Source organism: Panthera uncia, chromosome C2, assembly GCF_023721935.1.
Source record: "Panthera uncia isolate 11264 chromosome C2, Puncia_PCG_1.0, whole genome shotgun sequence".
NCBI classification, from domain to species: Eukaryota; Metazoa; Chordata; class Mammalia; order Carnivora; family Felidae; genus Panthera; species Panthera uncia.
This window is the reverse complement of record NC_064810.1, coordinates 25396104-25421522: the sequence shown is the minus strand read 5'-3', so window position 1 is coordinate 25421522 and position 25419 is coordinate 25396104. Positions and strand designations below refer to the sequence as shown.

Below are 25419 nucleotides of genomic sequence, written 5' to 3'. Positions count from 1 at the left end.
CTGAAGTGGAGGGTAGTCTTGTGGGACTGAGCCCTTAACCTGTGGAATCTGATGTTATCTCTGGGTGGTGTCAGAATTGAGTTGAATTGTAGGACACCTAGTTGGTGTCAGAGGCTTGATTGGTGGAGTGGGAAAAAAACCTCACACATTGGAACTGGGGGCAGAACCCTTACCTATCTTTGTAGTGTTTTGTTGCAGATTTTCACATTATAAGGAAAATAGACCTCTACTGATATATGAATTGAAATATATTTTTTCCTAGTTTGTTGAATGGTCATTTTGGTTTTGGTGTTTGTTGTGTAGAACAATTTTATTCATATGTGATTTACCAATCTCTCCATTTTGCTATTTATATTTTATATCATGCTTATACTTTTCCTATTTTGAAATTGATTTTAAAAATTCCTGTGCAACATGGTGACCATAGTTAATAATACTGTATTGCATATTTGAAAGTTGTTGAGAGTAGATCTTGATCTCATCACATGCACACCAGAATTTTGTAAACATATGTGGTGATGGACATTGACTAGACATTGTGATCATTTTGCATTATATAAAAATACCAAATCATTATGTGGTACACCTGAAACCAATATAATATTTTATGTCAATTTTACTTCAATTAAAAAAAAAGAAAGAAATTCACAATAGTTTTGGTAGAAAAATACTTGAAATATATTTTATTATTATAAAAATTGAATTGAGGAGCTTCTCAATATTCCACTTAATGTGAATTTTGTCAATAAGTGTCAACTAAGAAAAAATTTTGTTTCTTCCAGTACTTCAGTTTTTATGTGAAAAGTTTTGGTCTGGGGCACCTGGGTGGCTCAGTCAGTTAAGCGTCTTACTTTTGACATCAGCTCAGGTCATGATGTCATGGTTCATGAGAGATTCAGCCCTGCGTTGGGCTCTGCACTGTAGAGTGGAGGCTGCTTAGGATTCTCTCTCCCCTCTCTCTCTACCCTCCCCCACGGCCTCTCAAAACAAAAAAAGTTAAAAAAAAAAAAGTTTTCATCCATATAAAATCCTAGTCCTTCTAACTCCTGCCACCATCTTGAATCACTTCAGTGCTAATAACCTTTTCAACCTCCCAACCACCACGGTCCTTGCTATCTTCTCTCCAACAGCCACCTCTCTTCCCACCACTTAACCACCATATCCTGGAGCTTCTCATCCCCTGTGAGACCCTTCTCTTTTACTGAAAACTTAAACCTCTCCCATTCCACTCCCTCATCACAGTCCCTTACCCTTTTATGTTTCTTGCAGTCCTAATTTGACTACATATTCATAATAGTTTTCTCAAGACCTCTGACCCCTACTGCCTCCTTTTTTTCTCATATTGTCTGTCTCTCCTCCTAGGCAGGACCACATAATGACTTTCATGAGACCTAGGGATTTTTCCCTTGATGGGCCCCTTTCTCCATTAAAAAAAGGAAGAAAAATTACAATTGCACTTATAAAAGGTAAATATAACAGTTTCTTTGGCTTAAAAAGTTTATTTTTTCTTCTGATTCTGAAAGAAATTAAAATATTTTTGTGGACCTAGACCGTGTGCCTAAAGTATTAGTAGGCTCTTGCTTCCAGGCACTGATTTACTGCTTACCCACTTTCTCAGCACCACCTTCTGCTCTCTTGGCCCCTTGCTTTTCTGATTATCTGCACTGCTAAACCTCAAACCTGTATGAATCTTTTGCATGATGCTAGAGAAAAATCATAAAGGGGATTGATGCCATTACAGATTTAGGTCTATGACATGAATTGAGCCCTTGACAGTGTTTAATAATTTTTCTACATGACTCTGATCAATTATCTGTGTCATTTATATTAGTGCATATTAGCTATTTCAAATCATTTTGCATTCTACTCAACTAAGAGGAAATAAAGCTTGAACTCTCTTAACTCCCCATTGTTTTATGTTCTGATTAGCCTTGACTAGGCTTAAGATTTAGTGGCTTAAAACAATTCTTTTTCTCCAGTTGTTCTGTGGGTTGCTGGGTAGTTCTCATTTTGGGTGTCTCATGTGATTGCACCTTGACCAAAGATAGTCAGCCTGGTCTATAGACAGTTGAAGATTAGACTTGGCTGGATGCCCAAGATGTCTCTCCCACAAGGCTGGCAACCGTTGTTGGTTGTAAGCTAAGAGCTGGGCTGGGGATATTGAGCAGAGCACCTATGTGGGACTAGCCTCCAGTGGCTCTGTGTGCCTGCTCACAGCATGTTGTCTAGGTCTGAAAGGGAATGTCCCAAGATCAAGTATTCCCAAATGTGATCAGAAGTGCTAGAAGTCCCAGAATGTCAGTTCTACTGCATTCTGCTGGTCCAGCAAGTCATTAAACAAAGCCTAGATTCAAGGGTAAGACCATCTTTTGATGAGGGAGTGACACGGTTACATTATTAAAGGACATATGGAAAGAAAGTGTAATCTGCCACATCTTAATACAAAATTAGTTACCTCTTTCCCCATTTTTATTTGCTTCATTCCCATCCCATTCTTTATATCTTTTCATGACTGATCTTTTAACATAACTTGTTCTTAGCCTTCCCACCTCTTCAGAGACCTCATTTTATCAGGTATCTTCCCTCTGTGTGTTCAGTCTTTCCCTCTACTGGTTGCTTTCTTATGAATATCCTCAATTCTCACTCTTAAGAATAATTAACTTTGGATCTATATTCTGCCACAGATAAATGTCTTATATATTTGTTTTAATATGTAAACACAATGTTTGAAAATTTGATCTATCCTTATTGATTTAATCTTTCTGACCTTTTATTCATTGCTCAATCTACTGGAAATTGGATATGGACTACCATCCCTACCACCATGTTGAAACTATTCTTTTTGTTACTAAAGACTTCCTAATTGCCTAATCTAACAGGCACTTTAAAATCTTTAAACTTTTGGTAGTGTTTGAAGATATTGATTACTCCCTTGTTCTTGAGACTATTCATGGGCTTTTATGAATACTTCCTTACTGATTTTCTTTTCTTTTCTTTTCTTTTCTTTTCTTTTCTTTTCTTTTCTTTTTTCTTTTCTCTTCTTTTCGAGAGAGAGAGCATGCACAAGTGAGGGAGAGGAGCAGAGGGATAGAGAATCTAAAGCAGGGTCCACACAAATGCAGGGCTCAATCCGACATCCCTGGGATCATGACCTGAGCCAAAATCAAAGGTCAGTTGCTCAACTGACTGAGCCACCCAGGCACCCCTCTACTGGTTATCTATATGACTTCTTGGAACAATATAAGTGCTAAAGTCTTAGAGAATGAAAGTAATGAATAGGGTAGTATTGAGGCAGTGTTGTTGTTGTTGTTGTTGTTGTTGTTGTTGTTTAAGCTGGAAACCACAGTCTGGAAGAAGAAAACAGCAATTCTCTTGTAGGTTTAGGACTTGTAGAAGGAAGCAGCCCTTACTGGAATTGACTGCAAGGGAAGGAATCTGGAGAAGGCTAAATTTCAGTTAAGACAAGAAGGTGAAAGAAACCTTAGATAAGAACCTACCTTGACATAACAATTATGGTGAAGTCATGTTAGTATGAGGAGAGAGCACTATAAATGCATCTGAAATAAAATTTGTTTCAAACTAGTAGTGGTAGTACAAACCATTTACCATGGTTTCCAAGTTACTATTCTAGAATAGATATGGTATAGTTAATGCATAATCAATTAATTATGGCTTGTCTAGAAAGACTACTAAAATTCCAGACGATAGTGCTTGATTATGTACTTATTCAAGAATTTTAATTAAGTGGAATTAATTCACTTAATGATGTAATGAACATAATGATCTTAAGAAGAACTTACAGTCTGACCTCCCCTAGCTGGAGAACAATTGTCCCAGAAGACTCGTTTTAGTACTGACTTATACTTGCTCGTATAATCAAGTAGTCAGTCAGATATACACCTCCTTGAATTTAATTTATATACCATTTTCTTCTTTATTTCCTATCTAAAATGGTCTAAAATGGTAAGAATTTAAAGAGCAGTTAGTTGTTAATTACAGTAAAATCATATTTCAAATTACCATGAATTTGCTTTGAAATGTGGGAAAAAGACTTTCAGTGTTGACCGTGATAGACTGAAATTCAAAAAGAATAAAAGCAAAAATGTACCATAATCGCTGCTGAAACAGAAGCTATTGATTTCTTCCCCATCGTCTTATCAAACAGACAGTGAAAGGAGAAAAATACAAGTTCAAAGGGACCAGCTACTCAGGTATTGGGCAGGAACTTCGAGTGCAAATTTCAGCCTCATTAAAAACATTTAAAGGAACCAACTTGTCTTCATGTAGGAATCATTATTCTCAGTTTGAGTTCATGCTCTGGAGTCTTTCACCTTTTCAGAAGGGTGCATTCTGTGCAATTCTAAGAAGTGCTTCTTTAATGGGAGGGGTTTATGTTAAGTTAGTTCAGGAGAGGTAGACAATTGTGGAGCCTTTTTAATGGACTACAAAAGACTGTCAAGTAATTAAATAGATTTCTTTTCCTTTAGACTGTTCCATGGTTTTAAAAACACTCCACTGAGCATGTAAAATCAATTTCCATTACTGGCCTTGACCTTTGCAGTTTTATAAACATGTTTTTCCCTGGGTTTGGAATGTGGTTCAAAGGCAATAGTAGAAGACTGGAGGATAAGATAGGTCATTGTAATAAAAGTTACTGCTTTTACAATGAAAATCTTTTCACACAGGCATTCATTCAACTGTGTATATTATAAATATAAATATGTAAGTATCTGCTTCTCTGTGTTTATATTGTATATGCATATGTGCATTTATATTAGAGGCAGGATTTTTATTTTATTGCTCTGTAATTAAAAAAAAAAAATCTTTGTTTTCGCTGCTCGAGGTATTTTTCCCTTTCCCATTCCAAGAAAGTAGCCAAACCATTGTGTTCCTTTGCCCCAAGGGCTTTGGGTTGCTGAATGGAAAGCAGATGTTGCCAGAGGACAGCTTCATTCCTTTTTTTTTTTTTTTTTTTTGGTTTTGTTTTGAAAGACTAGATCCATTGTGGGGACCCATTCTCTTCTCTGGAAGAGAATAAAGATGAGGGCTTTATTGGGGGTGTGGTATTGGGGGTGGAAACAGAACTGGATATAGGTAAGCAAATCCTTGAGTTCAGCAGGAGGAAAGGGGTTTAGGTGGTTTCCAAAAAAGGTAGCACAGGTCCTACTTGTTAACTCCCAGTTGGGTGGATTGCTATAGGATGCTAGGGAAGAGGGGCTCTAGGAGCTATGGCCAGGAACTGAGATGACAGAGACCTTTGTTCAAGTTGTGAGTACAACTTCCTTCAGGGACAAATCATGTGACCTTGGACAGTGAAAATATCAGTGGGGATCAGTGGAGACCATAAGCCAGTATGTTGGAGTGCAGAAGACATCCTCACTCCCAACCTTTGTATCAACTGGAAATGTGAATGGAGGAGGTCAGTCCAGAAATGACTGAAATGGAATTTCCTGCCAGCTGATTGGTACTCTAAGCAGCTCAGTTGCATTTAAACAAAATAAAGAAATGTGCTGTCTTACACTCAGAATTATGGTGAAATTTTCACTGTCCTTTATTTTCCCCACACTTCTTTAAGATAGCAATTATTAAACTCACTTTGTAGAGTTGTTTTAGCATTAAATTAGATGACATGTACAAAGTGACTATATCAAATCGTCTATGTTCAATAAGTTTTCACCAGGAAATATTCATATGTGTACATACTGTTGCAAGAATAGAATCAGGTGCTAGGTTTTCAGAGAAGTACAAGACATACTTCTGGTTCCCAAGGATTTTATTATAATTAGAGATGCAGATTAAGTATATAAGACTATCTAGAAGTACTAGGTTTATATCTCTAAGCAAGAAATGCAGGCAGTTGAAACATGGGGAGGACCAGAGGAAAATTGAATGGAAGAGTTTGGAAGCAAGAATCATGACACAGAACAGAAAACCTACAGGAAACTTAGAAGAGAAGATGGCAACTTTAGGCATGAAGGGAATTTGAGTATGATGCCATCACTGGAAAATTTCACCAAGATATAAATAGTTATTCATACAATATTTGGACAGTAGGTTTAGATTTTTTTCCCTGTGCCTTTTTCCCCCTCAGTTTTTTAAAAATCAAAGCTATAGGTGCACAAAGCTTAAATAATAAAATAACAGGATAATACAAACCACCACCACCACCAACAAAAACAACTTTAGTCTCTCTCATCCATTTCTCTTTACCCAGAAGCAACCACGTTTAGCTCTTTTATTTTTCTTGGGTATATGACCTTCCTTTTTGTAAATAATATTTTTATTCTTGATTTTTTTTATTTCAGTCATTATCTATTGATATTAATATATCCCATTTTGGAAGATGATGATTTTTTTTAGTCCTCATGCCTATACTTCACTCTGTCACATGCCTATTTTTTTTTGCTCCCCACATTTCTTCTATAGTTATTTCATAATTTGGGTTGGAGAAAAATTATTGCATTATTATTATTATGATAAATGCTATTATTCACAGCTATGCCTTGTAGAATGTAATGATTAATACAAGTATGATTATTCCTCCCACTCACAGCTATGTTTTTCCTGGATTAAATAATTGTCCTGAAATTGTTTAAAATTAGTTTTCTATGTATTTCTAACTGCAACTATCTGCCAGTTGCTTAAATCTCTTCTTGGTATGTTCAGACACGTACATTATTCTGGCTTTGCATATCCTTGAAGCACCCTAACCTGCCCTAATGTAGAAAGGCTATCTTCAGGGCCTCTCCACACCTATGACCATGGGATTGCTCTTGATCAGGATCTTGTAATTTCTTCTACCTCTCTCACCTGTAGAATTCCTGATTCCAGAGTCTTATGTCTTCCTTGTTTTTGGTCTACCCGCTGTGAAGCATAGCTTTTAAGTGATTATCTGACAGAGGGTACAGGTAATGTAAAATTTTTGATACACTGAGTATCTGAAAACATCCTTATTCTTCCTCATACTTAACTGACAGTTTGGCTGAATAGAGACATCTGTTGAGAAATATTTTTCCTCAGAATTTTTAAGGTGTTGGTCTTCTACTTCCAGTGTGCTGCTGAAAAATCCAAAGCTATTCATATTCTCCATCTTTTTAGGTGACCATCTATCCCCAGCCCCCCACCTGGAAGCTTGCCTTTGTCCCAGTGTTTTAAGATTTCACAATGACATGACTTTGGTGTGGTTTATTATCAGCCATTGCCTGGGTACTCTGGATTCTCTTTTAGTCTGCATACTTAGGTCATTCTGTTCTGGGAAATACACTTGAAATATTTCATAAGTAACTTTCTCCCTTCATTTTCTCTGTGCTGTTTCTTGGGAACTCCTTTCATCTAATGTTGACCTTGTGAATTTGTCCTCTAATTTTCTCATTTTTTTTTCTCCTCTTTTCCATTCTTTATCTTTTTTGGCTCTGCTTTCTGAAGGATTTCTCCAGTTTTTATCTTCTGACACTTTTATTGAGTTTTTCATTTATGCCATTGTTATTTTTTAAATTTCTAATATCATATGTTTATTTACTGATTTTTTTTTAAAACAGGCTATACTTGTTTCATTGAAACAGAGTCTTCTCTTACCTCCATGAAGATGTTAGTAATAAAATGTTTTCTTCTCTTATATTGTCTGATTCTTCCAGTTTGCTTATACTGTAACTGTATTCTCTGTTTTTTGTATTAAAGATGTCTTAAGTATCTGGTGATCCTTTGCCTTTGCACATATTTAAGAGTGTGGCACACTTAGAGTGTGATAGCAGAGATTGCTGGCTTTGTTGTAGGGAGATCTGTCTGGAAGAGTGCTATCTAATATAACTGTATTCAATGATGCACATGTTCTATATGTACACTGTCCAGTATCATAGCCACTATGTATCAATCACTAGTGCCACTGAGGAACTGATGCTTAAATTTTACTTAATTTAATTAATCAAAGTTTTAGTGTAAATCATTACAAGTGACTAGTAGCTACTATATTGGACAATATAGGCCTATGGTTTCTCTTTGAATTTTTTCCTTAATGAATTCAGTTGGATTCATTAGAGAGAGAACTTTTTTTTTTTTTAAGTTTATTTATTTTGAGAGAGAGACAGAGAGAGAGTCAGGAAGGGGCAGGGAGAGAGGGAGAGAGAGAGAAACTCAAGCAGGTTCCAACTGTCAGCACAGAACCTGATGTGGGGCTCAAACTCATGAACCGTGAGACCATGACCTGAGCTGAAATCAAGAGTCAGCCCCTTAACCAACTAAGCCACCCAGGTGCCCCTAGACAAAGATCTTTGAATGTTTTTCTGGAAGGTTAGGCTTTGATTGCTACCATTCTGAGAGCCACATAGAGATGGAGGACTGGGGGCAGGGATGATTTTCATTCCCAATATGCCAACAGCCACCTATTCTTAATTTTGTGCTTAGTATTGCAGCACCCCCCAACTCTCCCAGAGTTCTCTGGCTTAGCTTTTCTAGAAGATAAACTTATAGGCTTTTGTTGTGGGTAAATAGGGGATTTGAGGCTCTAACTGTGTCTTCTTCTTGGTTCTACCTTCAGCACTATTTCCAGAGCTGTCTAGTGCCATCAGTTCCCAAAACTTGTTTGTAATCAATGCTTCTCAGCTTTCCCCCTCCCCCCCCCCCCACACTTTTTGATATTATGTTTTTCCTCATACTTTGTCCTTATGATTTGATGTTTTGGAAAAATAATATTTATCATGTTTTAGTGGGATTTCAGAAAAGTATAAAAAACAAATGTGCATGTTCAGTCATCATCTTTACTCCACAGTTAAGTTGTTTCATATGTGGGTTGTCTTTGCCCATTCAGGCTGCTATAACAAAAGTACTGTAGACTGACTTAAACAACCAACATTTATTTCTTGTGGTTTTGGAAGCTGAGAAGTCCAAGATCAAGGTGCTGGCAGATTTGGTGAGAACACTAATCCCATTGATGAGAGGCTCCACCTCATGACCTAATCACCTCTGAAATGCCCTACCTCCTAATATCATCACTTTGACGGTTAGGATTTCGGCATATGAATTTGGGGAAAAGGATTATCTACAATGTCATCCAACTATTGTTAATTTAGAAATCATACCTCCCAGAATAATTTCAAATTTGTAAAATGTTTTTGCATAAAAAAAAATAAACTCCATCAGCTGACTTCTATAAGCATTTTAAACATCTACTGAGACTGAATCAGGATAATTGAATAGGTCTCCCATAACAGGAGAGACTTTGATCAGGTTCAAATATTAGGTAGATTTTTATCTCTAAGAAAAAAATTGGCTAAAACTATACCATCTATTCAAATATATGTAATTAACTTTTTGAATTAATTAAACAGGCCCCCCTGTAACAGGAAAGACTTTGTAAAGACTCAAATACAAGACAGTTCCTTCTATTTCTTTGGGATAATTTTTGAGAAAGCATCATTTATATTCAAGTTAATATTGTATTTAGGCAAATCTATATAAAATATAAAGCATGGGTGTAACCTAGTCAGCACTAGTGTGTTTTCTTTCCTTGTCTCCCAATGAGCAGAGGTCAATAATGATGGTTAGATTTTTGTGGGGGTGCATATTCAGATTACCATGATTTGCAGAAAATAAAGTAATATTTTTTGTTCATCCATATTTATGGAATTGGGCATAAGCCCAACATATATTTAAAAATTTTTTAATGCTTTTTAATTTTATTTTTGAGAGAGAGAGTGAGACAGAGCATGAGCAGGGGAGGGCCAGAGAGAGGGAGACACAGAATCCGAAGCAGGCTCCAGGCTCCGAGCTGTCAGCACAGAGCCCAGTGCGGGGCTGGAAACCACGAACCATGAGAACGACCTGAGCTGAAGTCGGACGCCCAACTGACTGAGCCACCCAGGCGCCCCAAATATTTAAAAGAATATATGACAAGTGAGGTCAGTAGAGTCATGGGCAGAGTAAACCATTTAACTTTATAAAGTAATGTGGGTTTTTTTTTTTTATGTTTATTTTTGAGAGATAGAGAGAGAGAGAGAGACAGAGCGTGAATAGGGAAGGGTCAGAGAGAGGGAGACACAGAACTGGAAGCAGGCTCCATGAGCACAGAGCCCAACACGGGACTCGAACTTACAGATTGCGAGATCATGACCTGAGCCCAAGTCGGATACTTAACTGACTGAGCCAGCCAGGAGCCCCTAAAATGATATGCAGGAGCCCCTAAAATGATATGTTTTAAACTTATTTCAGTTTGGACCTTATAAGGAGTTGGATGATTTATTTCTGCTCCTCATTTTCTAACTCTAAGATGACTTTCCTTGCAAAATAAAGATGGTCATTCATCTCCTATCCACTACAGGTAAGGCCAGTCAGGCTCCATGCTTAGAACTTTCAAAGTGCTCCGGTCTTCTCCAAGATTGTGACCTTGGGGCATAAGCCACCAGAGCTGGCTGGTTTTGCTAACATGACCTTTGGATGCTAAAATGAACCCCTTTTCAGTAGATTGCTCTTCTGATTTTGTTAAATCTGGAATTTGACTTCTGTGTAAATCTTAGTGGTCAAGAAATCACACTTGTGCTTGTTTTTCTGTTTAGTGCTTAAAGCCAGCACCCCACCCACGTTGTTCTGCCTTTTCCATAAACTCTTACTCTGCCTCAAATCCGTACCTCACAGTTAAATATCTAATTCTACAGTGTGTGGTTGGTACTTTGCTTCAGATAGTCCTTACTCCCCATCTGCTGCTCTCCCCTTGGCATCTAACTAAATTGTGATGGTTCAGAAGACAGGAGTCATGCTTGATATGTCTTTGTAACCTCCACAGTGCCACATATGTGGAGGCATTCAGATTACGCTTTATTTTACCATGATACAGAACTGTGATTTGTGCCACCACTTATCTTGTACATCCTCTGTTCTAAATGCCGTGGAGGCGCTTTACATATTATTTTGCATCCTACATAGATCCTGCAAGGGTACTGATATTCTTATCTAATTTCTCAGTTGAATCTGACACTCAGAGGAAGCAAGTAACTTACAAATAGTTAGTAGGCATCAGAGTCAAGATTTGGACTCAGATTGAACCCAGGACTTGAATCCATGTTCTTTCTACTACTGTATATCCACTTGCCTCATTCTCAGATTTCACATAGAATCCAAATAAGCGTATTATAGCAGCCTTACTTAGCTTTCAGCTAGATTTTATTTTGGGCTACTAACATAGATGAAATCCAAGTCCTAGCTGATGACTTCCAATGTTAGCTCTGCTCTTTTGAGAATTAGGTGACCAACTTTCTGAGCAAAAGTACTTGTCTTGGGGTGCCTGGGTGGCTCAGTTGGTTAAGCGTTCTACTCTTGATTTTGGTTCAGGTCATGATCTCATGATTTGTGAGATCGAGCCCCTCATCGGGCTCTGGGCTAACAGCAAAGGGCCTGCTTGGGATTCTCTCTCTCCTTATCTTTCTGCTCCTCCCCCATGCACTCACCCTCTCTCTCTCTTTCTCTCTCTCTCTCTGTCTGTCTGTCTCAAAATAAATAAATAAACTTAAAAAACAAAAGTACTTGTCTCTTTAGGGCTACTGGAAGCTGGTGAGAGAGCCCAGGAGTGTCAAGATATTATCAGTGAACAGTCTGGTTTTAAAACCCAGGACTTCCCCTGAGTCCAACAATGGCCGGACTATGTAGTGATGTAGGGTCTAACTTGTCCCTTCATTTCCTTCTCTGCATTTCATTACTCCCACATTTTTAAAACAACACTTCCTCTATGATATAATAATGGGCAAGCACTCTGAGTTTTCAAGTGACAAGTGAGTGCCAGGAATATTTTATTTGTCTTGGAAAGATATAAATTCCTAGGTCTATACAGATTCCAGTGGCTTTCAGAGAGACAGAGCATGCTGCTGTCCTTAAGAAAGGCCACCAATGGGAGTGATTTCTGGTGATGCAATGCTGATATTTTAGTACCATTCTGGAGAGGGAAGAGGTGGGGTTTCTCTGGAGCCAGATGAACTCACAATTAGTTCTCACCCAGGCTGCTTAAGCAATTATGATGAAACCAAATCACATTACTTTTTTCTTCTACTCCTGATAAAAGCCTCAACTCTGTTCCTTCTGCCCCATAGGGCACTTGGCTGGCCATTATTCCTAACACTATAGACGCTATTCTTTGCTTCTGTTTCCAAGCTACAACTGTCACAGTGTAAAATAAGAAGTGTGGGGGGAATAATGCACACCTCTCGGTCTCACTACTTCAGAGGCACCTAGCAACCCGGTCTCCAGGCAAGCAGCACGAATCTCCCGGGTAGTTTACTGCCCACTCACAGCAGAGGCGGCGTGCTCTCTGCAAATAGCCTACGTCTTTGCCATTGCCAACTTGGTGGTGGGGTGGTAGTGTCATTTGGTATCCTTAGGGATATTTGGTTCTTGTTCTGGGAAGACTAGGACAAAGCAATGACAATTTCCCCAAAGCTGTTTATGGAATCAGAAATGAGGTCAAGCAGTTCTGTACTTGGGGTTGCATAGTCTAAAATCAAAAGCAATCATTTTTAATCTTTGTATTTTTGGTCTTTGACACATTTCTGTCACGAATTTTCCAAAATGTTCATGACATTCTTCTAAAGGAGGAAAAGAGTGTTTCCCAGTTGTATCTATGCAATGAACAACCCTCCTGGCCATCTTGTCCACCTATCAACACACCAATAAAACATTCCCATAGTTTTTACCAAATCTACTTCCTCCCTGCAAAATGTTAATTGGGCTGAAGACAACCCTGCACTGGTTTACCAACCAGCCACATGAATTTTCCATTTCAGGCTCATGTACCACAGGACCTTATGTACGGATGTTGAGCTTCTAATTTGCTTTCTTTACCTCAGGGAACTGTTAAAGGTTCTTTGCTTCTTTACTACTTGTATTTCATCTGCATTTTAACCCTCCCCTAGAGTGAAAGCCCTGGAGAATGGAAGTTACCTCTCTTTTGGAGGGAAACCAGTCTTTTCCTGTGGTGACTGATTAAAGAATGGAAGGACATGCAGAGCCTGATCTAGGAAAGAAACAGTGCTGCTGCATAGAGGGCTGATCCCAAGATATCAGGAAGGGAATAGGTTTAACCTTCAAGTCATTCCCTCTCTCACTCACCAAACAGTTATGGATTTCCTACCATGTTTTAGGCCCTCTGCTAGGAGCAAGGGAGACAAATACAAATAAAAAATCTAACTGACAAACTCATAGTCTGCGGGATATTTTAGTGAAAACAGCAGGAACAATGTCAGCCTCACTGTATACAAGCACGTTTAAAGTGCTTTGGGAGCTCAGATGGGATGGGAAGGCTCTCTAGGGAGGCAGGAGGGGAGAGGGAGTGAGATTTATATAATTTGATTTTTAATAATAGCTCTGTTAAACATTGTCTCACGACATTACTGAAAAATTCACACTTGGCTCCTATGAGCTGTTGAGAACCTGCTCCAGCCACACCTTAGGATGAAGGTGAAATTGGGAAGTGTAGGTATATCTTGTAGCTGCCAACTATAAAGTTTGGGCTCTCCATAAGTCAGGATAACTTGAAATTTTAATGTTTTTGTTTCTCTTGTTTTATGTATTTTTATTTTCTCCCACCAGAGAAGGTGATTAACTTTAGTTTTTCCTTATTTCAGAGGGTTTTCTATTGCTCGGCCAAAACTCTTTCTCTAAAGAGCTAGACTTGACAATAGGACCACCTGGATACGGCCAAGGAGAAGGTTAGTAATGATCATTGTAGACTAAGACCAGAGGGCCATTCTTGAATGTATTTTGTGAGATCCTTGTGAATTTCAAAAGATTCTTGGTGGAAAGAATAAGCCTAATAAAAAGACTGAAATTGGGAGTGGGTGGCTGGGGGGGATGGGTTAAATGGGTGACCGGCATTAAGGAGGGCACTTTTTGAGATGAGCACTGGGTGTCATATGTAAGAGATGAATCAGTGGGTTCTCCTGAAGCTAAGACTACACTGTACGTTAACTAACTTGAATCTAAATAAAAATAAAACAAATAAACAGAAGACTGAAATTGACTTTCTCCCCAACTAAGTAGCAGAGAGTTCAGCATAATTTAACCATTTTAGAGAAGTTAAGAGAAATGATGTTTCTTACACTCCAGTGTTGTGGAATAAAACTGATGCCTGTTCCAGCTATAGGTCATACATGCTTTTTTTAACCAAAAATGTGACCTGATTGTATTTAAAATTTAGAAGGATAATTGTCACCCACATAGAGAAGGAATTGGAAGGAATTTTTCTCACTCTAAAATGAGACTAGTTAGGTGTGAGCATCTACCATGTTAAGGAGAACAATCAGGGTAGTCTGTGTAAATAAAGAGGAGAGGACAGTCTCCATAATATGTCAGAGGATAAATGACAAAGGGTGGAATACAAGTTATAGGATTTAAAATGTGAGTTGCTCTGACTTAGAGGCAAATGCAACCCAGTGCCTCTGTTGGTTACCCCTGCCTTTTGCATGCCTGGCACAGTGCCTCATACTTATCAGGTACTTAATGAACACATGTTGAATGGATGAAAGAGTAAATAAATCCAATGCACAAACAAATATGCATGTTTTTACTACATTAAAAATGACTCTGGTCAAGAGAATGTTAAGACAAGCCACAGACTGAGAGAAAATCTTTACAAAAGATATATCTGAAAAAGGATTGTTACCTGAAATAATACAGAGATGTTTTAAAACTCAACAACAAGGTGCCTGGGTGGCTCAGTTGGTTAATCATCTGACTCTTGGTTTCAGCTCAGGTCATGATCTCACAGTTTCATGAATTGGAGCCCCACATGGGGCTCTGTGCTGGCAGTTTGGAGCCTGCTTGGGATTTTCTCTCTCTCTCTCTCTTTCTTTCTCCCTCTCCCTTTCTCTCTGCCCCTCCCCCACTTGTGTTGTCTCTGTCTCTCTCAAAATAAATAAATAAACTTAAAAAACACAAACCCAACAATAAGAAATGAACAACCTGATTTTAAAAATTGGCAAAAGGGGCGCCTGGGTGGCGCAGTCGGTTAAGCGTCCGACTTCAGCCAGGTCACGATCTCGCCGTCCGTGAGTTCGAGCCCCGCGTCAGGCTCTGGACTGATGGCTCGGAGCCTGGAGCCTGTTTCCGATTCTGTGTCTCCCTCTCTCTCTGCCCCTCCCCCGTTCATGCTCTGTCTCTCTCTGTCCCAAAAATAAATAAAAAACGTTGAAAAAAAAATTAAAAAAAAAAAATTGGCAAAAGACCTGAAAAGATGTCTTACCAAAGAAGATATACAAATAGCAAATAAGCCTATGTCATTAAGGAAATGTAAATTAAAACAATAATGAGGGGTGCCTGGGTGGCTCAGTCAGTTAAGCATCTGACTCTTAATTTCAGCTCAGGTCTTGATCTCATGGTTTGTGATATGGAGCCCTACACCAGGATCTGTGCTGACAGTGCAGAGCCTGCTTGGGATTCTCTCTCTCCCTTTCTGCCACCCCCCCCCCCCACTCGCATGCATTCTCTCTCTCTCTCTCTTAAAAAATAAATAAATAAATTTAAAACAAATGAAGAGAAAACATAAAACAATAATGAGCTACAACTATACACTTATTTAGAATGGCCAAAATCCAGGACACCCAGAACACATGCTGACGATAGTATGGAGCAACAGGAACTCTCATTCATGGCTGGTGGGAATACAAGATAGTACAGCCACTTTGGAAGATAGTTTGGTGGTTTCTTATAAAGCTAATCATACTCTTACCATATGATTCAGCAATGGCATTCCTTAATACTTACCCGGAGGGGTTGAATATTTATGTTTGTACAAAAACCTGCACGTCAGGGGCGCCTAGGTGGCCCAGTGGGTTAAGTGTCCGACTTCGGCTCAAGTCATGATCTTGCGATTCATGAATTTGAGTCCTGAGCGGGGCTCTGTGCTGACAGCTTGGAGCCTGGAGCCTGCTTAGGATTCTGTGTCTCCCTCTCTTGCTGCCCCTCTCCTGCTAGTACTCTGTCTGTCTCTCTCTTTCTCTCTCAAAAGTAAATAAAACATTAAAAAGAAAATCTGCACACGAATGTGCAGCTTTATTCATAATTGCCAAAACTTGGAAGCAATCAAGATGTCCTTTCATAAGTGAATGGATGAACAAACCGTGTTACATCCAGCCAATGGAATGTTATTCAACAGTAAAATGAAATGAACTATCCAGCTATGAAGAGACATGGAGGAAGTGTAAATGCATACTAGTAAGTGAAAGAAGTTAATCTGCAAAGGCTACATACTGTGTGCTTTCTTCTATATGACATTCTGGAAAAGGCAAACTATGGAGACAATAAAAAGATCACTGGTTGCCAGGGAATAAAGGAAAGGAAGAATGAAGGGTAGAACACAGAGCATTTTCAGGTCATTGAAACTATTCTGTATGATACTGAAATGGTGGATATATGTTATTATGCATTTGGTCAAAATCCATACAATATATACGGCACCAAGAGTGAACCCTAATGTAAATTATTCACTTTAGGTGATAGTGATGTGTCAATATAGTTCACCAGTTGTAACAAATGGGCCACTCTGGTGGGGGATGTTGACAGTGGGAGAGGCTGTGTGTGTATATGAGAGGATAATGAGAAATCTCAGTACCTTCCACTCACTTTTGCTGTGAACCTAAAACTGGTCTAAGAAATAAAATCTGTTTACAAGTAAAAAAAAAAGAGTCTGGGAGCTAGCATGAGGATCCATGACTTAGTACCTGAATGATGGTTATGAAAACAAAAGCATTCCTACGTTGCCTGAAGATGATATTCTGACCAGTAGACTACACTTACATAGAGATCAATGAGCCCGTCAATGAAGACAAATGACAGTGTAGCGGGAGGAAATTCAGGTATACAGGATTATTTTGAGGTTTGTGTTGAACAACAGAGTATGAGAATTTGAACCACCTTCACCCAGTTTTTTGTTGCATGAATGTCAGGTAATTTTGAACTTTATCAGAAGTCTCCAGCAGTTACAGGGAATGCCAGCTCTGTGTTTCCAACCCACCACTTTTTTATCTGGCAATTGTAGCAAGAAGCACATTTCAGACCACGGTATTCTAAGCAAGCAACAGACAGAAAACAATCATACAGCCTGGGTATGTTTGGAATATTATCAGTCTCAACCCTTGACACGATGACCAGCCTCTTCATGCAAGGCTGTCTCCAAGATGAAGACAGGCATGGTCTGCTGGAGGGAGGGTCAGGCCTTTTGGTCAGATCAGATGACAAGATCATCCACTGATGACAGAGGTGCAGGGCCATACCAGCTGTCCCCCTGGTATGAAGTACTGGCCAGGGTAGGTACTTACATATACGTTGTTCCTGCAAAGGTAGAGATACCCAACGCCTAACGATCACATAACTTAAACTCCACTAATTTTGCCAATTAGAAATTCTAACATGCTCAGTAGTAAAGCTTCTGAAAGTGATTTTGACAAAAATACCTTTGAATGCCACCTGGCAAATTCTTAGGATTTTAACTCTGTTTGGTCACTTCACATGCTAATTGACCACTAGGGCACAGGTAGATTAGAATTAAATTGTGCATACAGAGTTTCCAATGTTTACATACTGTGGTAAAGCAAATTACAACAGACAATAAAACCAAAAGAAATATCAAGAAAAATATTTTTTAAAAGCTCCAACATCAAAGTGAAACTGTACTTATGTTTTGCACTGTACTGGTAACTACGAGATCTAATTGTACATGTTCTCAATTATTGTGTTGGAGACAGTGGGTGTATATGGGGCTTTATAACATTTAAACAAAAACAGTTTAAAGCAATTTACTACCTTGGTTGATGTAGCATCACGGCTCCTTTATGAGATTCCCCATTAACAAAGCCCTTTATGTAAGGCTTTATTTGATGGATTTTTTTTTTTTTTTTTTTGGTAACAAGAAGAGCCACCAGTACTATGGCTGAGCAGAAAAATATCCCAGAGAGGTTGTCATAGGAACTGTACCAGAGGAGCAGCTATACACATGATAGAATGTACTATCTAAAGAAGAGAGGAAGGAACTGATCTTGAATCTACTCTTACCATCAGTTTTAGGGAACAAATCTTTCATGAATCTCCTCATGGAAATTGTCCTCAGTGACAGCAGGGGTAGGTGAGATACTACAAGGCTATGGGGCTGATGATATGTGTACCTCGAAGGATTTTTGTAGGAGATTAAAATAGATAAAATATGTTAAATATCTACTATATGTAGTCCTTGAAAAACAGTAATAAATAACAGTAATCTTTACTGTCTCATGTAATCCTTACTAGAGCCTTCTGAGGAAGACACAGTCATTATTCAAATTTTCCAGATGAAAAAATGAAGCACAGAAAAGTTGAATTGTTCAAGGTCACATGGTAAATGGTAGAGCTGAAACTCAAATACAAGGTTGTGTGACCCTAGGGCACTTGCCCTTAGCTTCTTTGCTGGGCTAAACTAGTGAGCAATCAATGACTGGTAATAGTTATAAAAATGATTCTTTGGTGGTGGAATAGTAGTGGGAGTTTTAATTGCCATGAGATACATATGGCAGAATGTCACTGCATTTATTGATTTTGTTTTTCCCTTGAGCTTATTTTTCTTAAGCCACACAGAAATGTGGTCCTACAGGATCACAATCACTTTGTCCCATTCCCCTCCTTACTCCCCAATGCGGATCTTCAGGTTGCCCCAGCCAATTGGTGTTCTCCTATAGAGCTCTAAAAAACTAAGAATCTGGGGCACTGGGTAGTTCAGTTGATTAAGTGTCTCACTCTTGATTTAGGCTTAGGTAATAATTTCATGATTCATGAGATGAGCCCCATGTCAGGCTCAATGCTGACAGTGCAGTGCTTGGAATTCTTTCTCTCTCTCTCTCTCTCTGTCTGTCTTTCTGTCTGTCTTTCTGCCCTTCCCCTTCTCATTTGTGTGGGCTGTCTCTCAAAATAAATAAATAAACATTTTTTAAAAATTCTATATAAAAAAAAGTAAGAATCTTCTCTCTCCCTCCCTTCCTCTCTCCCCCCTCTCCCTTTCTCTTCCTCTGCCCCCACTTCCACCACTCCCCCTCCCCCAATCCCCAGACCATCCCTGAAGGAGGAATTCATAGCTGGAGAATTCATAGCTGGAGCTTCCTCACTATACCTTCCCCAAAGTTTTGAGACCTTATGTTATGTAGGCTGAATTACATCCCCTCCAAAGTTCCTATGTTGAAATCTGTTAAAGAGAAAATTATTCATGACCCTTGTTAAGAAACAGTAAGGCAATGTTTATTCAGGGAGACTATCACAATAGGTTTAGGAACCAGGACAATAGGGTTTTGTAGTAGGGGAGAGAGACTGAGCTCAACTTCAAATACAAAGAAAAATGGCAATTTGTAGCTAAGAAGTGGGGTTGGGGGTTGATGGTCAGAAAGTTACCGAGAGGAAATACTATAGGTAAGAGAGGATTCTGTGTAAACCAGCCTGACGAGATTCTTGTTGAAGGCAGGCCAGGGTGGTCAGATATCATCTGGGGGAAGGTAGATGGTGAGGAACCCGATCTGATATTGAGGGTGATCAGATATTGAAGATGAGGGTTTCTTGTTAAACTGACTTAGCAAGATTCTTGCTAGAAATATTCTACAAGGAAGGACATAGTAGCCCAAGGTCAGGCCTAGTGAAAAAGAGAGCTCAGAAGAGCCTGACCAAAGTTTGGTCAAGGAGAGAATCTTTGTCAAATCCTAACCTCTCAGTACCTAAGAATGTGACAGTATTTGTAGATAAGACCCTTAAAGAGGTGACTAAGGTAAAATGAAGTCATTTGTGGTGTACTTATTGAGGAGGTTAGAGCACAGACACACACAGAAAGGGAGGACCATGTGAAGATACCAGAGGAAGACAGCCATCCACAAACCAAGGAGAAAAGCCTTCAGAAGAAACCAATCGTACCAATGCCTTGATCTTAGACTTCTAGCCTCCAGAACTATGAGGAAATAACTTGCTGTTGTTAAGCCGCCTGTCAGTGGTACTTTGCTATGGCTGCCTTAGTAAACTAACACACCCAGCCGTGATCTGAGCATCAAAACTTTACTCAGATCTGTGCCACCTGTTCCTCCTGGCATCCCCACTCTGGGCATTCTGTGGCTGTGTTGGTTTCATTGTGGTTAAGCACCAGGTATGGAATGTGAACCTCTGTGTAAGATGGCCCAGGTTTACTTTGGAAATGGCTCTGTGAAGACTAAGTCCAGGAAAATTAACCAAGGTGCGTGCTTTCCTTTGTGTTATTGTTCCTGCATCCCACTTATCCAGGGTGGGCCTTCCTCGGAGTAAACACAACACTCTGTTCATCTCTAGATGAGAGTTCCTACAGGACTGCCCCGCCATTAACCTTTTTATATGTCTCTTTACCACCTTCACCCCACCCCCAGTTAATTTCTGAATTCACAGGCACTGAGATTATGCCTATGAATTACATTTCTGTACTTCCTACGATTCCTGGTTCAAAGAAGGCACTAATTTATGTTTGGATTTTTTGAATGGAGATTATACATATATATGTATAATAATAATTCTTTCTTTACCTCTGATGAAGGGATTTTTGTAATACAAATTCAAATGAAAAAAATTAAAAAATTTTTTTTTTAATGTTTATTTACTTTTGAGACAGAGAGACACAGAGAGCAAGCGAGGGAGGGGCAGAGAGAGAGGGAGACATATAATCTGAAACAGGCTCCAGGCTCTGAACTGGCAGCACAGAACCCAATGTGGGGCTTGAACCCACGAACCATGAGATCGTGACCTGAGCCGAAGTCAGACGCTCAACCGACTGAGCCACCCAGGCACCCCCTAAAAAATTTAAAGAACTCTGAACATGTGATGCTGTAAGAGTCAATATCATAAACAAAAGTGGTTATTTTTATTTTTTAAAAAATATTTTTATTTAAAAAAATTTTTAAACTTTATTTATTTTGAGAGATAGTGCAAGTGGGGGAGGGGCAGAGAGAGAGAGGGAGAAAGAGAGAATCCCAAGCAGACTACACTGCCAGCACAGAGTCGATGCAGGGCTCGAACCCATGAACTGTGAGATCATGACCTGAACCAAAGTCTGATGCCCAACTGACTGAGCCACCCAGGCACCCCAGGTTATTATTTATTTATTTTAAGATTTTATTTTTAAGCAATCTCTACACTCAACGTGGCGCTTGAACCCACAAACCCAAGATCAAGAGTCACATGCCCAACTGACTGAGCCAGCCAGGCATTCCAGGGTTTATTTTCATTTTTAGTGTTCCAATAAGATTCTGAAATGCCTAAGCCCCTTCTTACAAGGGAGGATTCAGGTATAATGGAGGTTGAGTTTTCTGGGAAAAATGGTCTGACCTGAAGGAATCTTACTGCCTACTCTACTCTCAAGATATACCCAGCACTCCACAGAGGGGGTTACGCATCACTGGGGACATGGGAAGAGAAAGGAGATTGCAGAGGAAAAGGATCCCCAGGCTCCCACTCAAGAAAGACTCTGTAAAGACAGTCAGGAGGCTCATTGGAAAATCAGCATTTCACCTGCGGACATCTTTTGGACTTCTTGTGTGTCTGGACTTGTTGCTAGTAGGACTCTTTTTGGCAATGAACTGTGCCTCCTTCTCAGACTTTTGTCAAAAGAAAGGAGGATATATTTGATTATGAACTGCATGTAGCTGATCATGTTGAACCATGGAAACAGTGCTCGTCAACCCTGACCAATGGGAGATGCTTGCTCTCTCTTGGTGGTGGTGGTGGGGTGGGGGTTGGTTGGAAACAAGATTCAGTCTTCCATAATACAGCCCTTCACCTGGCTCTTCCAGAGACACAATCCAAGGAAGACCAACTTCTCCTGAAAGTGTTAGTGAAAAGCTGGGTTGTGAGCATGTTATTTTTAGACAATAGTAGGTGATGGACAAAGCAAGACATGTAAACAGAACATGTGTTTTTGTACACTTGGGTCATAGTCCTTCAGGAGTTTACTGTTGGTAAGACAACTGCCAATACTCCACAGATTTGTGTCAGGAACACCAAAGAAACAGAATCATTTGTGAAGAAGAACAATCCTCCATTGGACTTTGTATATTACCAAAAAAGAGCACAAGTGAAGGTCAAATCTAATTTAAATAGTTTTGAAAATAGGCACAAAGGAGGGAAAAGGGCCTTTCACCTGATTTATAAGGAAAATCCGTTGAAGAAAATTAGCTTCTACAGGAATAGGATTGATAATGTGACATTTACTCACTTTGATCTAAATTTAACATCTACTCACATTTTCAATTCCAGTGCCCTTCTAGTTACTATAGTGATCATACCTTGCAACTTAACATTTAATTCCTAGGAAACAAACAACAGTCATGGATACCAGAGTGAGCATAGGTAAATAGCTGTTTTATTAAATACTATCTGGACTTTCCTAATTGAAAATCATCTCTCTCTCCCTGAGCCCCCTGCTTTTTAAGCATGTTTTAGTTTTGCTACATCTAATGAGGAGATTGAATACCTCTAAGTATAAGTTGTACAAGAAGAATCAAGAAGCATGCGTGTTTAGGCACTAATTTTGAATGTAAGGACCTTGACATGATGGCATAGCATTGCTGGGGAAACAAAAAATAAGGGTTCTAAAATAAGTGCTTTTCTGCCGGAGCTGACCTAGAAAGTCACTCTTGATGTTTGATGAAGCAGTGTATAAAAAAATACCCTCAATAGTTGGAGCATCTGTTCTGTCTAGTGATGTGCCATATCCAATGTTTATTCTTTTTCTAATATAGACAGATCCATGATGTGGGAGGTTTTTTGTTTTTTTTTTGTTTTTTTTTTTTTCACAAAAGCAACTTGCATTAGAAACTTCCAGATAAATGCAGAAGAATCTCCTAACCACTGAAAAGACAAACAGTAAGTACTTCATTATATATATATATATATATATATATATATATGTATGTATACTCTATACTTTTAAAACATCATGTCAAAAGTCCTATTTGAGCTCTCCCACAAAAAGAGTGTCCAAAGATTCATACCTCAGTAGCACAGAGATATTCTGGCATTTACAGTTCTAGGTATTGACCCTGTGATGCAGTCTTAATATGTTAGAGATAGCAATAAGTCAATTGAAATGCAGGGTTCTGAACCAAGAACACACACTTTTTTTTAAAGTAATCTCCACCCACAATATGGGGCTCAAACTCAGGACCCCAAGATTGAGTCACATGCTCTACAGACCGAGCCAGCCAGGTTCCCCAAGAACCTATTTATTTATTTATTTATTTATTTATTTATAGTTTATTTATTTTGAGAGAGAGAGCATGATGAGGGGAGGGGAAGAGAGGGAGAGAGAGAGAATCCCAAGCACACTCTGCACTGTCATCATGGAGCCCAATGGGGGGGCTTGAACTCACAAACCGTGAGATCATGACCTGAGCTGAAATCAAGAGTCAGTCACTCGACTGACTCAGCCACCCGAGCACCCCAAGAATCCACACTTTTATTTTATTTATTTTTAATTTTTTTAATGTTTATTTATTATTGAGAGACAGAGAGAGAGCATGAGCATGGGAGGGGCAGAGAGAGGAGAAGACACAGAATCTGAATGAGGCTCCAGGCTCTGAGCTGTTAGCACAGAGCCCGATGTGGGGCTCAAACTCACAAACTGAGCAAGATCATGACCTGAGCCGAAGTCAGACGCTTAACCGACTGAGCCACCCAGGTGCCCCGCACCCACACTTTTAAATCTAGCTTTTCCATTGCCACACAGTAAGCAAAGGCAAACATAAAAAGATCAATAAAACAGACCAAAAATATGCTAGAAAAGTGGAGGGTGATAAAAAGAGAAGGGGGAATATTAAGAAATCACAGCATTCTGATACATTCAGAAACCTAATAGTAATACTGATTGTAACAGGTTATTAATCTCTTCTTATGTGCCCAGTCCTAAGATAGGAATCTTAACTTCCTTAACTTGTATTTAGTCCTCATGATAGCTATATGAGACTGTCATTATTAGTATCTCCATTTTACAGATGATGAAGTAAAGCTGAAGCGTTAGAGTAACTTGCTCAAGGGTTTCCAGTTAAACTAGTAAGTGGTAGGACTTCTACATATTTAAAAAAGTGACAACAAAAAGCCCAAGCAGTCCAGAGGAGGAGGCATTATGGGTAGTTGGTCTCACCAGCGCCAAAATACAATGTGGGGGATCCTTGGGGATTGCACTGTAGCCTAAACCATTGAATTCATAGTCAAGAGGCCAAAACAGGTACCCAAAGCTCCCCTGGAAACGGGAGAAACTAGAAATTGGGATGTAGATTTGACTTTCATAAGGCCTTTTTTTTTTTTTTCTACGTAGCGAAAGTTTCATGTGCCCTTTAATAAAAATATTTACACTTCTGTATATAGCCACATCATCAAACTGGAAAGTGGAGTAGGTAGAAATTCTTTAGAACACCTGATATGCAAGAACATGATAGTTGTAGACTTTATGTTTTGTTTTTTTTTTTCTTCCTGTAAAGTGATCTATGGACCAAAATCGGTGGTAGATTTATTTCTGTTCTTCGGAGCTCAGGGTGGGTGTCAAACAGTGATAATCATATTTCATTACAGCCCAGCATAATTTTAGCAGTTCATTCTTCAGGTACCAGCATGTATTATTGATTATTGTTCCATAGGAATCAATCACAGACGAAATGTAAGATAGAGTAGTTTCTTGTAAAATGACTTACATAAAATTTAATGGGTTCATACCAAACTGGTATGACTGGTAGAAAAGAACAGTAACTGCAATGTACCACAAGAGGGCGCACTGGTACTTTTAAATATCAGTAACTGCAGGTAAAGTGAGTGTAATTGAGGACAGGTGCAAAGGTGCAGATTTCAGTTACAAGCCAGTTGCTCTTTTGCAATCATTCAAAATATCAAATCCACAAGATTTTTAAGGTAATTTTTGTAGGATTTTAAAACAGTAATGAGGTTTTTAAAGCACATTTTTTTTTCATAGAAAGAAGTGAGGCTTTTTTTTTTTTTCCTAAAAATGTATTTTCCTGGGTTAATGTTTTATTAGATATATACTTTGTACAATCACTAGTTTTCAAGACAGCTTGGAGAAAATTAAAAGAAAATTGTTTATTTCTCTTATCAGCCATACAAGTTACAAGTTGGTGAAACTGGGGTTCATTTTAGCAGATGGAGGAAAGGTTAATTGGAGACAATTACAATGAATTAATAGAGATTCACATAGTCCTTTCCATACGCCTTACTCTCACACAAGTAATGAGTTGATTCATTATATATTAAAGAATGGCTTATTGGCAAAACTGTTCATCATTTTTAGGTCCTAAGAGTAACTCTTTAATAACCAGTGACATCTGAAGATGGAAGTAAAAAAAGAATATATGTTGTACCCTAAATATGGGTTAAAAATGAATAAAAACAGGCAAACAACAAAATTCTTATAGCGTA

At 38.9% G+C, this 25419-nt stretch overlaps 1 long non-coding RNA gene across 1 annotated transcript in view; it reads left to right on the top strand.

Annotated features, from left to right (window-relative positions):
* Positions 1 to 25419, top strand: part of LOC125921744 (uncharacterized) — a 45206-nt gene that overhangs the window by 5600 nt on the left and 14187 nt on the right. Inside the window, exons 2-3 of the long non-coding RNA XR_007457480.1 lie at positions 1363 to 1466; positions 13602 to 13685. This is a non-coding gene — a long non-coding RNA (uncharacterized LOC125921744). The remainder of the gene's footprint in view (positions 1 to 1362; positions 1467 to 13601; positions 13686 to 25419) is intronic.